Source organism: Dermacentor variabilis, chromosome 2 (assembly GCF_050947875.1).
Source record: "Dermacentor variabilis isolate Ectoservices chromosome 2, ASM5094787v1, whole genome shotgun sequence".
Taxonomy (NCBI): Eukaryota; Metazoa; Arthropoda; class Arachnida; order Ixodida; family Ixodidae; genus Dermacentor; species Dermacentor variabilis.
In genome coordinates this window covers 13,588,755-13,602,395 of record NC_134569.1, presented here as the reverse complement: position 1 = coordinate 13,602,395, position 13,641 = coordinate 13,588,755, and the positions used below count along the sequence as shown (strand labels likewise).

At 48.4% G+C, this 13,641-nt stretch overlaps 1 protein-coding gene across 1 annotated transcript in view; it reads left to right on the top strand.

Annotated features, from left to right (window-relative positions):
• Positions 1–272: 272 nt before the first annotated feature.
• LOC142571374 (uncharacterized) overlaps positions 273–13,641 on the top strand; it is a 69,448-nt gene continuing 56,079 nt past the window's right edge. Inside the window, exon 1 of the mRNA XM_075679667.1 lies at positions 273–659. The gene's annotated coding sequence lies outside the window, so the exon portion shown is untranslated. The remainder of the gene's footprint in view (positions 660–13,641) is intronic.

Here is a 13,641-nt window from a genome sequence, read left to right as displayed (position 1 = left end):
GCGCAAAGTAAGCTTTGCTTCGGTTCTTTACGGTGCGGCGACTGATGAGGCCGCTCAAGGCGCTGCTCACGGGTTGCGGATGACCTCTGAGCGGCCGTCGGACGGCGCGCTGGCAATGGCCGACAAAGAGGATGTTGTTTTTGTTAAGGTGGCCGCGGGTTGGAGGGTGCCCGCGCCGGCGGCACGAACGCGCGCGCGCAGCCTCGTCTCGCGCGAGACAAAGGAGGCGCGCGCCCCACCTTCAATGAACCCGCGAGGAGGCAGGCAACGAGCCAGTGCACGCCGCGGCGCCTCCGCGGCGGCCTATCGTCTGTTGGTCCTGCTGCTGCTGCTTTGACAGGAGCCGATAAAGCGGCGCCGCGGACTTCGCCCGGCCGTGCTTCAACCGCGCAGGAGATAAAACGAGAGAAGCCTCTTTTTCCGAGTCGGCGCTCGCCCGTGCGGACATCGGGAAAAGTGTTGTCCTCCTTCGCACTTTATGCGTCGACCGGGCCCACCCGTCGGCCACCGCACCGTCCGTCCGCTGTAGGCGAACGAGTGTTTTGGGCTTCTGGCTGGACCAAGGAGTGATTTCCGCGCCTGCCAGAACCACTACTGGGCGGTGCTTCGGCGCAAGCTCTTCGAAGCGGACGGCGCTACCAACGGCCGCAGCTGGGCAGGTGAGGCTGCCTGTTACCAGTTGCCATGCGGTGCGCTCTCCACGGGCGTTACTCTGGCGAGCGCTTTCGTTTTTATTCAGTTCGGTGTTGCGCGCTGATCCGTGGTACGATCACTTGAACTTTCCGAAAGCACGTCTTGACACAACAAAAGGATAACGTAAGGTCAAGGCTGCGTGGCTATAACTATAGCATACCGTGGGAAGCATGTGGGGCGAGTGTCGCAAATTAGGCCAAGGGGACGGACAGTGGGAATCAACACGAAAGGGAACCGAAAGGGAATACATGATCTGCACTGAAAACCTTGAATTGTTCAAATCTTTGCGCCAAATGCCAAAAGAAAGTGCTCAGTGAAAGCTTCTTCCGCAGAAGAGTGGTACAGAACAAGTAATATCGAGTAAGGCCCAAGGCCCAAGAGCTGTGAAATAATAGTTGTCCGACTACTGATTAAGCGCTGCCATTCGTATTGGGCAACCCTGTACACATAAGCACCGGTCCTCTCCACGCCCCCCCCCCCCCCTTGCTTACCCTTAAGCCACACACATACGCGCCGTTACATTGAACGTTTACTGCTCGTAGGCGACGTACATAATAGTGACCAGAACACGTAACGTTCTGAGTATTTGAGCCAGCCTCACTCAAACTGAAAAGGTGTTTATTTAAGTAGAAAAGTGAAACGCGGAGAGCTGGTCAGCAAGAAACTTATAGGAAAAAACTGTCTTACTGTACAAAAAATAAGTGCTTTCAGGGCTCCGAATGAGGGAGGGTCAGCATGCAAGGAAGTGAAATGAGATTGCTAGCCTTCTCGCACGCGTGTTTTTGTAACACGGTCATGTAAGCGAACCTGTTAGATAATCAGCACATTCTTTCAGAGAGACGTACTTTCACGCAGGCTTATCTGCCATATGTCAAAACAACATTAAGGATTAAATGGTTCAGGTATACGAACAATAGCGCGTTAAAGCAACAAATGAAATATTATGAAATATTTTCGGAAGCAAGGGTTTGCTTCAGAAACTTGCTTGCTTCTGAAACCACTCAGTCGTCCCGCAGCTTTGCTAAGGGGAGGGACAGGTGAGATGCACCCTATCATGTAGTTTAAGTGTTTTCATAGAAGCAGACGGCCTTCCAATCGGTCAGTGGTAGTTCAGCTTTTGACAGGCTTCCTCTAAGATTTCTTTTCTCCCTTTATTGTGTTCTCACTTGCGGTGTTGTTGAGTAATCAGTCACGAATGTTTTCAGGGTGCCTTTGTGAAACTGCCTTGGATGCACAATATTCGGTCGTCTTTCGAGACAAATCTGGCTTTATGTTTCCGTCCATTACGAAGTTCGCGGTGGCAACATTCCCCGCGCTTGACTACTTGACAATACTTTAAAAATGATCAGTTCCACCTTAAACTAAAGGATCGGGAAGAAGCAACCGCAAAGAGCAGTGAATGTCATACTGCGTACTAGTCATTGACCACAGCGCGGAGCACAATATCTGAGACAGAGCTGATAGCTTTTAAAAATTAAATCCTGGTATTTTACGCGCCAGAATCACGGCATGATTATGAGGCACCCCGTAGTGGAGGACTCTGGCATGATTTCGACCACATGGGTTTCTTTGACGCGCATCGAAGCGCATGAGCGTTCTTGCATTTTGCCCTCATCGGAATGCGGCCATCACGGCCAGGATAGAGCCTGCGACCTCGAGTTGGAGCTGATAAATTATATGGAAATGTCCAGCAATCAGGCACGGTTGATCTCGTCGCCTTGCACTCTTGGATGGACGTAAACCATTCCCAATACAATAGTTGACGCCAGTGTGCGGGTTGCATATCATCTTTAGTCGGTTCTCGGTGTCGGTTTCCGTTCCTATATACTGCAACAGTCAGTAGTTGCAGACGCTTACAACCTGATGCACTTGCGACGTTCAATACAATGAAACAAGCCCAAGAGCATGTGAACAGTGCCGAGATCTCGGAAACTGGGAACTTGTGAATTTTGGAGCTAGTACCTAAGACGAAGAAAATTACAAAGGCCGTCTTTTTTTCAATATCGGCGTACCTGATGCCAACGAAACTATACGAGGCGGTGATCAAAGAGAAAGAGAAATGTGGCGATCGTGTTACTTATTTCCAACTCTGCTTTCTGTGTGATAAAGCAATGGTGAAATAACTTACTCTCTGAGTGTTCAAGGAGTAGCCTACAGAACACTGCGAACACGGGTTTACGAGCGCATGCAAATCGCGCTAATCAGGTATAATTGTCCTCCGGTTTTGTCCTAATGTATATCTTTACGACATTCATGCGGGTTTTACGGTGCGTCAATTCACTCCGCGGAGGACTTTACGACGCGTCCTCCACACAGAGTACATACGCGCACCACGAGTTGTGACGCAAACGAGGCCCCAGTGACGCGCAATGTCTCGTGGGCACACTTCTTTTGACAGACTGGTGTGCGAAAAGGGCAAAACGTGGCTTACAGGAGCAAACGGCTGAACGATGCAGAGCGCTGTAGTGCCCACACATCGCGCCTGGTATAATTGTAGTGTGCTAGATTATAATATACGAGAGCTCGAGCACTGTTGCCACTATACGTTGAGTTTTTTTCGCCCCATGAGTGCATCGACAGACAGGCACTTCCTGAGAAATTAAAACCATATATTGTAGTGTCTCCGTGACTGGCGATTCCATGAAGTGATGGCGGTGCAGGCTAATGGTAGTCGCAGTGGTGCCGACGTTCCCGTCCCCCTTTTTTTTTGTATGTCTGATCAACATCCTAGCGCGTGCAATCTGCTGCGTGGAATACTCTATTTAAGCATCGCTAACATATCGCCACTCAAAGAAGCGTGTCCATGAGTAGTAAGAGAGCAAGCACGTCAATGCGATGTGCCAGTGTGCAGGACAGTACGTGTGATTTCGCCTTTCTCGAGGTTGCTCGTCGTAATGTGAGCGCGGCCGTGGGCAACAAACCGAATTTACGCAGATGGAGGCGCGGCTGCCCCACCACGTGCCACAGACTGATTCGCCACTGAGGAAGACGGCGTGGACAGCTGTTTGCGAGGCCGGTGACCGGAAGGAAGCGTTTGCTCCGTGTTTCTGCGCTCGAGTCCCGTCTTGTGTGCTATTTCCTGAACTGCGCCAGGGCAAAGTACGACGTCGAGCTCTGTATTCAAAGGGTGACAGAGATCTGATTATAGAGATCGTCAGCGCGCACATGCGTGAATCCTCTTTAATGAAGTGCACGAGAAACGCAGCTAAACATATGCGAGGTAGTTTATATATCCATGCCAACATTAGCTATAGCTAGGCATGGTTGAATTTGTCGCAAACGTTTTTTTTTTTTTTCTGGGGGGTGGGGGGTAGTTAGGGATGCACCTATGCCACAGGCACATATTTGCTGGCGGCCTTCGCTGGCTTGAAGCAATGGCGGATCCAGCGGGTGATTGGCTAAGGGAGGAACAACTTTCCTGACCTATGAATTAGAACTGTTAGGATCGGCCTGCAGCTATTTCAGCCCGCTGCACGTGTTCCGATCCAACCGGGCGGTGGCGCACTTCAGAGAACTGCGGATAACCGGCAGCCACGCGGCGAGGGGTCAGCTCAGGGGAGTTCTCGAGGGGAGGTAATTGGCGGAACCTCCCCATGCACTTTTCGAGACACCAGACAATGTGCTACTCGGACGTACCACCCGGGACGGGTCCGAGTTTGACGAAGCAGGCTTAGTGCGCAACACGACAACGCCGCCCTGTTCTGCTATGAGTGGAAGAGTTGCCGTGGGGACGCCGACGAGGGCTCCTTCCCACGCGCCGACCAAGACCCAAGACAATGTGCTACCCGGGCGCGCTACCCGGGCGGCTCAGAGTTCTACGAAGCCCCTCTGACGTCGGCTCCGGACCATTACACCTGTGTGTGTGTGCGGCACGTGTATGTGAGCCCTCCTCCTCCAAAAGGGGGGGTCATCTTCAATGACGTCGAACTATGACGTCGAGCAGAGTGCTTATAAGCAGCGATTGTCGGCTGCTAGAGGGTGCTCATTGTCGTGCTCGAAATGTACTCGTGAGCTGTGTGCTCGTAAGCTGTTTGCTGTGTGCTCGTCTTGCGGGCTCCATTTGGGAGTCACGCTAGACTGTCGATGTATCTCATGTTCAACTGTAGATAACATGTAAATAAATCCTGCTCTCCTAAGTCCCGACGAAGAGTCAAGCTCCTTCATTCAGCTACGACTGCCAAATCGTACACCTGAATGGCAGCGGTGAGATCGGCCTATAGCTCATAGATCGTCCGACAACTCTAAAAAATGGTGGCAGCGGCGAGATCGTCCGACAAATCTTACAGAACCAAGAAGAGAACCAATTACAGTTTCTTAAATGCGTCAAGAGATGTCTTAGGCTACAATTTGTGGCCCATTGCTATTGTCGGCTGGATCTGGGTTTTCTGTCAGCAGTGTCCTATTTCTATATCGGGTCATCGTTCTTGATAATTTACCTCCACTTCTTCTAATCGTTTACTCACGCAACGCTACGATCTACTAGTTGCCTTAAAATGTGCCATTTTGGCCAGCTCGCGATTCTTCTTCCTCGTTTGTGCTTATATTCAAGAAAACTTTGCCTCCTCCTCTGGTCAGTGCTCATATCGGTTAATCAGGTAATGACTGCACTAGGCCACAGTTCTCATTTTCATTACTGCTTGTGTTTGGTCAGTTCACCGGCTGTGACGTTGCCGGCTATCGTGTTTGGTCAGCGTTCGGGTCCTAAGCAACCACGTGCATACAACTGCCGTACGATTCCCGCCTATATCACTCTTAATTTACACTCGGATTTACTTACTTACGATAAGCTCACAGCTGCTAACTTCCACGACGGCTAAGATATTTATTTATTTATTTATTTATATATTTATTTATTTATTTATTTATTTATTTATTTACCTATTTATTGACAGAGTTAAGCGCCGCAGCTGTGACTCGCCGAAATGGGCTATCCTTTCCGGACAGCCGCTGCGTGCCCTGCCTGCTTTTTTTTTTCTTTTTCGGCCCCGCGTTCAAGTACTGGTCGTGGCGAGTCGAAACACGTGGCATCGTAAGCAGAATTGTTATCAACTCGCGCGCTTATCATCCGTATTGAGACCGCGCGGTCTTGGGGCTGTTTGCACAGGCCCGCTCTTTGCATGGGCGCGTCTGCGTGTGGTTTTTCTCTCGTCAGGAAAGCAGACTTTGCTGTCGTGCTCGAAAACAAGCGAACGGCTTCAGCACCTTGTCCAAGGCGAATACGGAGCTGACGAGTTGTTGATGTTGGTCAAAAAATGATAAACAAAAAAAAACCATCACAAGTACCCAAGACCGGTAAATGGCCGCCCAGCGAGAAACTTCCCGCTTCAATAACGCTCTTTATCTCTTCGCGCAAGTACATTCAACATCTCATCAAGCATTCTGCAACCATTAGAGAGGGCGAGAAATAAATGAGGAGCGAAAGCCGGGGAAGTTAAGCGGAAGATAGATATCCAGTTTGCTACCCTGCACTGGGGAAGGGGTGAGGGGAGACCCAAAGATAAAAAAGAAAAGCACGAAGAGAGAGATAGAGAGAGCAAGAAAAAGAAAACGAACACACATAGAAGAACGCGGGAGTGTCACAGTCGTTCAATTAGGTCGGTTGACTTGAATAGCATTGTAATGTAGAGCGTCGCGTGTTACGTAAGTGCATATCCGTAACTGCAAACATCAGGCGACGGGGAGATTATATTTCGGTAACTAGAAGCAAGAAGTCCAGTGCAGCCTTGAACGTACGTAAAACAACAACAACAACAGAAGGAGGCTAGTCAGTGCAATATTTGTGTGCTTTTGTCTTATGATTGTGTCTAGTGCCTGTTTGGATTTTTTTATTGCTTTTTCTCGTAATTTCACTATTCTTGCCTGAGTAGTGTATTTCGGATTTCGAGCACCAAAGAAGCCTACCTTTCCAGTTTTCGACATTAAAAATACAACTCATTATAACCAGCGCCGTTCTTCAAGAAGACGTTATCACTGAACAAATCCAAAGCTGGCGCGTGAGAAGAAGACAGGCGGAGAGAGATGTTTCTTGGTGTAACTTGAGACGCTTTAATACGGTGACACGCACCCAGCGACGTTGTAGCAAGCTTAATTCTGTCCTACCTACAATAAAGGTAGGGAATCCCGTACAGCCTGCCCACGAGTGTCCAAATGCACAGCTGCGGAGCCTATCGCGTACTTTCATGGCCTTCCTCGTATGTCCTTCCACTTTACGGTTCTTCATTTTTTTTTGCCAAGGATGACCGTTACGTTCTGCAGCGTCGAGTCGGCCCCGGAGCATTTTGTGTCTCGGCGTGCGGGCAGGCGATAAGTGCGCGTCGTAAACGCAGCAGACCTGTTCGAACAGCGCCCAGGAGTCGCGCGCTTTTCGTATCTCCGCCCGCAGAGAGAACGCAGCGCTGTTGTACACTGCGAGTAGTCAGAGCCCATGCCAGAGCAGCCATTCATCCACGTGTATGCTACGTTATCGGACGCATTGCACAGAGAGCACAAGTAACATCTCTGTTGAAAAAGATTGCGACGCTCTCGGAGCGGCAAGCACTGATGTCTCCGATGTGGCTCTGCGTAACAAGGCTTCGAACCCCCGCACCAGCCTCTGTCCACTGCTTACGACACGGCGTGAGCTACTGGTATAACACGGCGCTTATTTTTCGTGTGTTCGCAGTGCAACACCTTCGGGCGGTACTTGTCGAAACAGCGACAAGAAACTTTTCGCGGTACAAATCGTTTGTCGTGTTTCGAAACCAGCGGCAGTCATTATAGGCCACAGGTTCCATTTAAGACGAAGCTTTAGCTCGGGCTGAACTCAACGCGGCCTATTCAAATACATGTAAAACGCAAAAACGTTTTTCTGAAATAAACCTTGGACCTATTTTAATGAAATTTGTTGCATTTGAGAGAGAAAGTTAAATTCTAATGACTGTTGGAAGCGGAATTTTGATTTAGTGCTTGAATTTTGTTAAAAAGATTTTCAAAAATTCAGAAGTTTGAAAAAAATAGAAGCACGAGGTTTACAAACTAATAGCTCTGCATCAAGAACAGATATCGCGGTTCTGTAAACGGCATCCATTATATCACTGAAAGCGGACAAATTTCGTATGTCATTTTACATCTTACGTGAATTTGTTACGTTGTTTACGAGAGTTCTGCAAAAGTTGTAATTACATATTAATAAATATGTTGAGATACATATGTAAGACGTCAAATTTGTCCGCTTTAGATGTGATATTAGGTACATTTCTCAGAATTGCGATATTATTTTTTCTTGCTGAGTTGCGGAGTTGTGAACTTGATAGTTTCGTTTTCTGAAAATTTGCGATTTTTAGCAATTTTTAATAAAAAATTGACGACCTAAATCAAAAATTAGAAACCAACAGTCACTATATATTATAAGTTTTTCTTTTATATGCAACAAACCTCGTCAAATTTGGTGCAGTGGTTGTCGAGAAAAACGAATTCTCCTTTTACATGTATTTAGGTAGGAGCACGTAGCCGAGCTAAAGCTTCCTCTTAAAAGAAATTGCTAAGAAATTGCTCTGGTACTTCACGACATCCTGAAGTCACAACGAAGTCTGTTGTGCGAGGGAACTTGGTGCCCTAAGCCTGGCGCTTCCATGGGGGTGGCGAGAAAGTGCGCACGACATATACCTTTGCAGCCGCGTCACACGACGTTCCGCTTACGAGAGAAAGAGAGCGGAGTTTTGTTTGACACGTCCTTTCCTTTCCTTTCCTTTCCTTTCCTTGGGTGCTATTGTTATCCATATGTACCCATTTAGATGCGCCACAGAGTTGGATAACACCTTGTTTATTGAAGATGCCATAACGCTCCGCTTTCCGCTATGTTCTTTTCATGCCGCTTCCCGAGTGTTTGTGCGAGTTGATGCGTTTTCTTCTTCTCTCTCGTCCTTTGATCTCTTATGTGTTAAACACGTAGTGGCATGCCAAGCGTTCTGCTCGGCTGACTTCCCCACCTATCACTAAAGTTTCGTCCACCAGCGCGCACGTTTTTCACTACTGGTTGATACCAGGGTTTCTTTGAGATACATTCTTCGAAAAAGCAACTTATGTGCACGGTGGGTGGGCTATAAAGTGCGATGACAATGCGTGCTCAAGAGACTATTGCCTTGGACTAACGGTGTGGCCTAACGTTCTGAGCACTTTAGCTCACAGGAGCCAAAAAAATGTCATTCGCTACGTGTACAATGTATGAACGTGTGGCGACGCGCTCTCCGCAACACTTCTCCCCGTCCCTGGGGCGAAGCACGGCTGCGTGCTGCACTGCGCGGCCGATGAGGGAACACCGCCACCGCAGTGCGGCACCGCCTGCCGCCGGTGACGGCGAAGCTACAAAAAGCAGGCTGCGTGGCTTGAAAAACACGCGTGTTAACGGACGCGCGAAGCACCGGTACGATCACGTACTTGCTACTGCTGCTACTGAGGCAATAAACCGCCGTCCTTTTACAGCGTCGTGTCGTACTATCGTGTCCACGCGTAGACAAAAATCCCGAAGATGGTGCAATGCCGGGCCGACCTGCGGCGGAGGTGAAGCAGGCGTTAAGCACTCCGAGGCCAACGCAACATCCCACAAACGTTATAACCATCGCCATTCGCAACGCTTTTGGTGTGAACGCTTGTGGCATGTTTTCGTTAGTGTACGGTTTGCAATGGAGACGTCGGCGTGCAGCACCGACGCAACGCTTCCGAGCCTCGCGTGAATGGAGACAGATAAAAGGGGAAAAAATTCGGAATTGGAGATGATAATGTACTCGCCGTAAAATTATTTTCTTACTTATTGTGCTTGTTTTCACTATTCCGTCGACAGGGCTGCTTGTAGTAACAGTGCATATTAAAACGAAAGTGTGAACAAATGTCCACTGCGGGCGTGATTTCTTGAGAGTGTGATGCCAATTCACCTCAATGTGGGCAGCTTGAGAAACACGCAGCAAAATCACGCCTAATAATTTACCAAGCTTTTCGTTCGAAGTACCAACAATCGGCTTGAAACAATTCATTAATTTATATGATATCTATTATATGTACAGGGAAACAGAAAGTGTATTTGTGGATGGATCGGTCACAACGACATCTTCTGCTGCAGCACTTGCACTAGCTATAACAGCACCGTTAGCCAGCGCTATAGAATTACACACTACCCCTGCTGTGTGTAATTCTATTGTGCGCTTTTTATTCTAAAGATGAACCAACGAGCCCCTTTGAACACACTGCTAACACCTGTTCCTCGGCAGCAAAACTAACTGGAATACTAGAGGCACTCCGACATACCTGTCAGGAAGACAACAGGCGTTAGACTATTGCGTGCGAGGACTTATGGAATCGCAGTCTATCAGAAGCGCCTCGCTTGCGTAGTATGAGAGATAACGCAGCGCGCTCCTCTTAGGTTTGGCTGTCGGCGCTCAATAAAAACAGCAAGCGGTAGCCCTCCTGGACATTTATGTAGGTACTCTCGAAACGACGGGAGTTTTCTGCTGTTAAATTATTAATCTTAGGCAAACAGAAAGCACGCAATTAGTGGATCACAGACTATATCTCTCTACCGAATACGTACATTGAACGCCCACTGCGCGCGCTCGGAGCGATGGAGTCACCCGAATCGGCTTCTTGCGTGAGAGGTCGACCATCGCTGAGAGCAAACTACGTGAGTATATGTTCCTGTAATGGGCTGTCTCTATCACCAAATGGGGCACAACAGAATGGAGCCTCAGTGCAGCCATCGCACGGGTTCGCGGCGACCGACTGCGCGTCTGCACGCTTGTCTGCGCACAATGTTTCGCTTTCGCTGGGAGCGCGGTTTCGCACCGTGCCGTGAGCTCTTTAGGCCGCAGCATATGAACATTTGACAGTGCACAAGCAAGCAAACATTGTTGCGAGGACACTAGTTGTTCAAAAATAATCTCGTTACAACTAGGGACTTGGACGCCTATGCCGGCGACTTGCGATCTGCCGTCACAACGATTCTATCTTTTCTTTCTTTTGTTCTACAGCCTTCAAGGTTTCAATATCATTATTTCTCAGGTTGCGTCACACTGTATATGGTTATCGGCCTTCTCAGCGACCAGCTACCCCCTGCTTGGTATACACAAACATGAGCATATGCCATGCCTTTTTAAAATGTTTTTTACCGTTCCATTTCCATTCCAGTGAACTTGCCAGTATCTAACATCAAGTTCATAAACCAAAGCGTCATGACATTAACCGGGCAGCGCGCGCGGGTGACCGTCTCAGCAGGCGCTTTCTGCTAGTCACCAAACTCGCAGCCCCCGATGCCGTATCAGAAATCAGAAATCTTCCTCGCGGAAGTGCTTGCTGCACACCCGAGTTGTAGCCGATGGCTGCTTGCCGCTTCTGAGTTTCGCGATACAAGCTAGCTTCTTGTCCTGCGGAGACGTGTGAAGGCTGATACCGGGCTCTGTTGCGTACGTCCAGCACTGCGGCACCAAGCAGCAGTAGCCTACCATGCTGGGCACCTTCAAAGGTAGCCACTACCTATTATAGGGCTTTCAAGTGTTGTCAAGCACACCCCCAAAGCCGGAAAACCTCCCCACTTAATCAGAACAGCAGCACAAGTGGAACTTTAAGCTTTCGTTTTCAGCTTTCTTCGGCGCTTCGGAAGCAGCCGACGCGGCCGCTGTGTCCATGTGATCCCTTATACCACGTCATGCCGACGGCGGCGCCAGCTTTTCCGGTGGTAGAGCTCGCCTCCAATAATTCGTGATGCTCGGCCGGCGCTACAACTACCTTACAATCATATAAGCCGAGTTCGAAATACATATAAGCAACTTCATGGTCACTGACATTATGATTTCGTACAAAGAAGGACATGATAAAGGCCATAGAGTGACACTGCAGTGGATACCAAGCCACTGTGGCATGGCAGGCAATGAGCAAGCAGATACTCAAGCAACCATGGCACACACCAACCAACAGCATATTCATACGAATCGGTTTTTCACGAACTCATATTGCCGCCCTTATTTCACGTTCGGTGCGAACAGCCCTGGAAGAACATTGGACGGATCCCAATCATTGCCACGACCACCTGCAACATCTCGACACATGTTTCGAAATTCAGCTCCCCCTTAGGATTCGACGAGACCAGAAGACACTGCTGGCGTCGGCTGAGACTTACGTTGCGCTGCTGGGCACGAGGTCGCGGTATCGAATCCCCGCCACGGCGGCCGAATTTCGTTGGGGGCGAAATGCAAGAATACCCGTGTACTTATATTTAGGTGCACGTTAAAAAAACCTCAGGTGGTCAAAATTAATACGGAGTCCCTTACTACGGCGTGCCTCATAATCACATCGTGGTTATGGCACGTAAGACCCCGTAACTTAATTTTAAATTTGCACATACACGACAATACACGACGAAAATTGTACATTGGAATAATCCTGACTCTTGCAGTCTGATCTGCCCCTGAGACTACTCAACGTGTGCTCTGTGTGTGCCCGCAGTATGCGACTGCACGGAACACACTTCTAGCGACAATGTCTTCTCCGGACTGCCGGATTCTTTCAGAGGAAAGTCTTCTAGGAGCCCAGGAAGATGAGAAGAAAGGATCGACTCAACCGGGCTTGACAAGCGGCTGTGAATTAACGAGATGTCTACCACTGACTGTTGTGAGCTGCGCGAGTTTAGTTATTATGCATGTGGTAGCAGCAGCCTATGAATTTGTACGCTTGTATACAGCATAATCATTTTTATGTTTCCCGGAATTGTCAAACATCGCCTGTGGCAAATAGCATAATTCTTGTCCTTGAGCTGGATTATTCGAAGAAGCGAACATTACTAGTACGAGAGATCATCACACATATTTAACTAATTAACCAAATGTACTAATTCACTTTGTAATTAAATGCATTACGGTACATATTGCAACTTACGAATTGTAGCCGGTAAAATTGCAAGACTTGCCTACTTGAACTTATTCGCTAGGATGACACCAGTTTCGATATATCATTTCCCAAAGTGTGGCACGAAATACATGGGCGTCCCAGTTACTTTTGTGCTTCAATGCATAACAGAGGGTTTCGTTAAAAAAGTAAGTAGAACAACAATCCCTTTTTACAGCGAATTTGGTGACGCATATTTCCAAAGTGGTGTCATTATGGAAATTCATTTGATTAAGTGCGCCTTGGAAACGCACCAGCCACAATTAGTAAATTTCACTTTACGCCTTAAAGTAATTAAGCAGTTAATTGGTGAATTGCGTCAATTAGTTGAATATGTGTTTCGATTTCTCGTGCAAGTAACGTCCGCCTCTCTGATAATCCAGTTCAAGGACTATGTTTATGTTATCTGGAACAGTCGATTTTTTAAAAAAATTCTGGAAAACATTGAAAAGTCGGTTTCCTCGGAAAGGCGAAACATCGGTTGCGATAGCAAATTAGTAAACAGCTACAAGAAATAAGGATAGTAGTTTTATTAGTCGTTTAAACTTGTAAACATTCGCTTCCTAATTAAATTAACAAGCATGATGTCACGCGCGCACAAGCAAATATGAACACATGTCACTTGATGACGGCGCACATTTCCTCTAAAAACGCTGGAGTTAGGAAGCGCGGGAGCTGCAACTACCGAATTGACCTTGGTGCTGTCTCTCGCTTCAATGCGAACTAAGCGGTGCGAGCAGAGCGCACACGAAGTTATCAGCTCTTGGTGCACAGTACCCCCATCCCAGGTCGCTTTCACAATAGAACATACCCAGCCGCACCTTTACAACTGCTAGTAGGTACAGCGGGGCGGGGCGTTTTTCGCGGCGCTCGACGTTCCTGCGCAGGCGCGAGTATGAGCGGGTGCGAGAGAGAAATCTCGAGGGTGTTGCCTTTGCCCCTTGAATATGTGACTCGGCCTAGGCACTACGGAGGAGGTTTCTAAGCGCGTGTTGTATGCGTTTGTCCCCTAGGCATGCCGGCATTGCGGAGTGCGGTCGA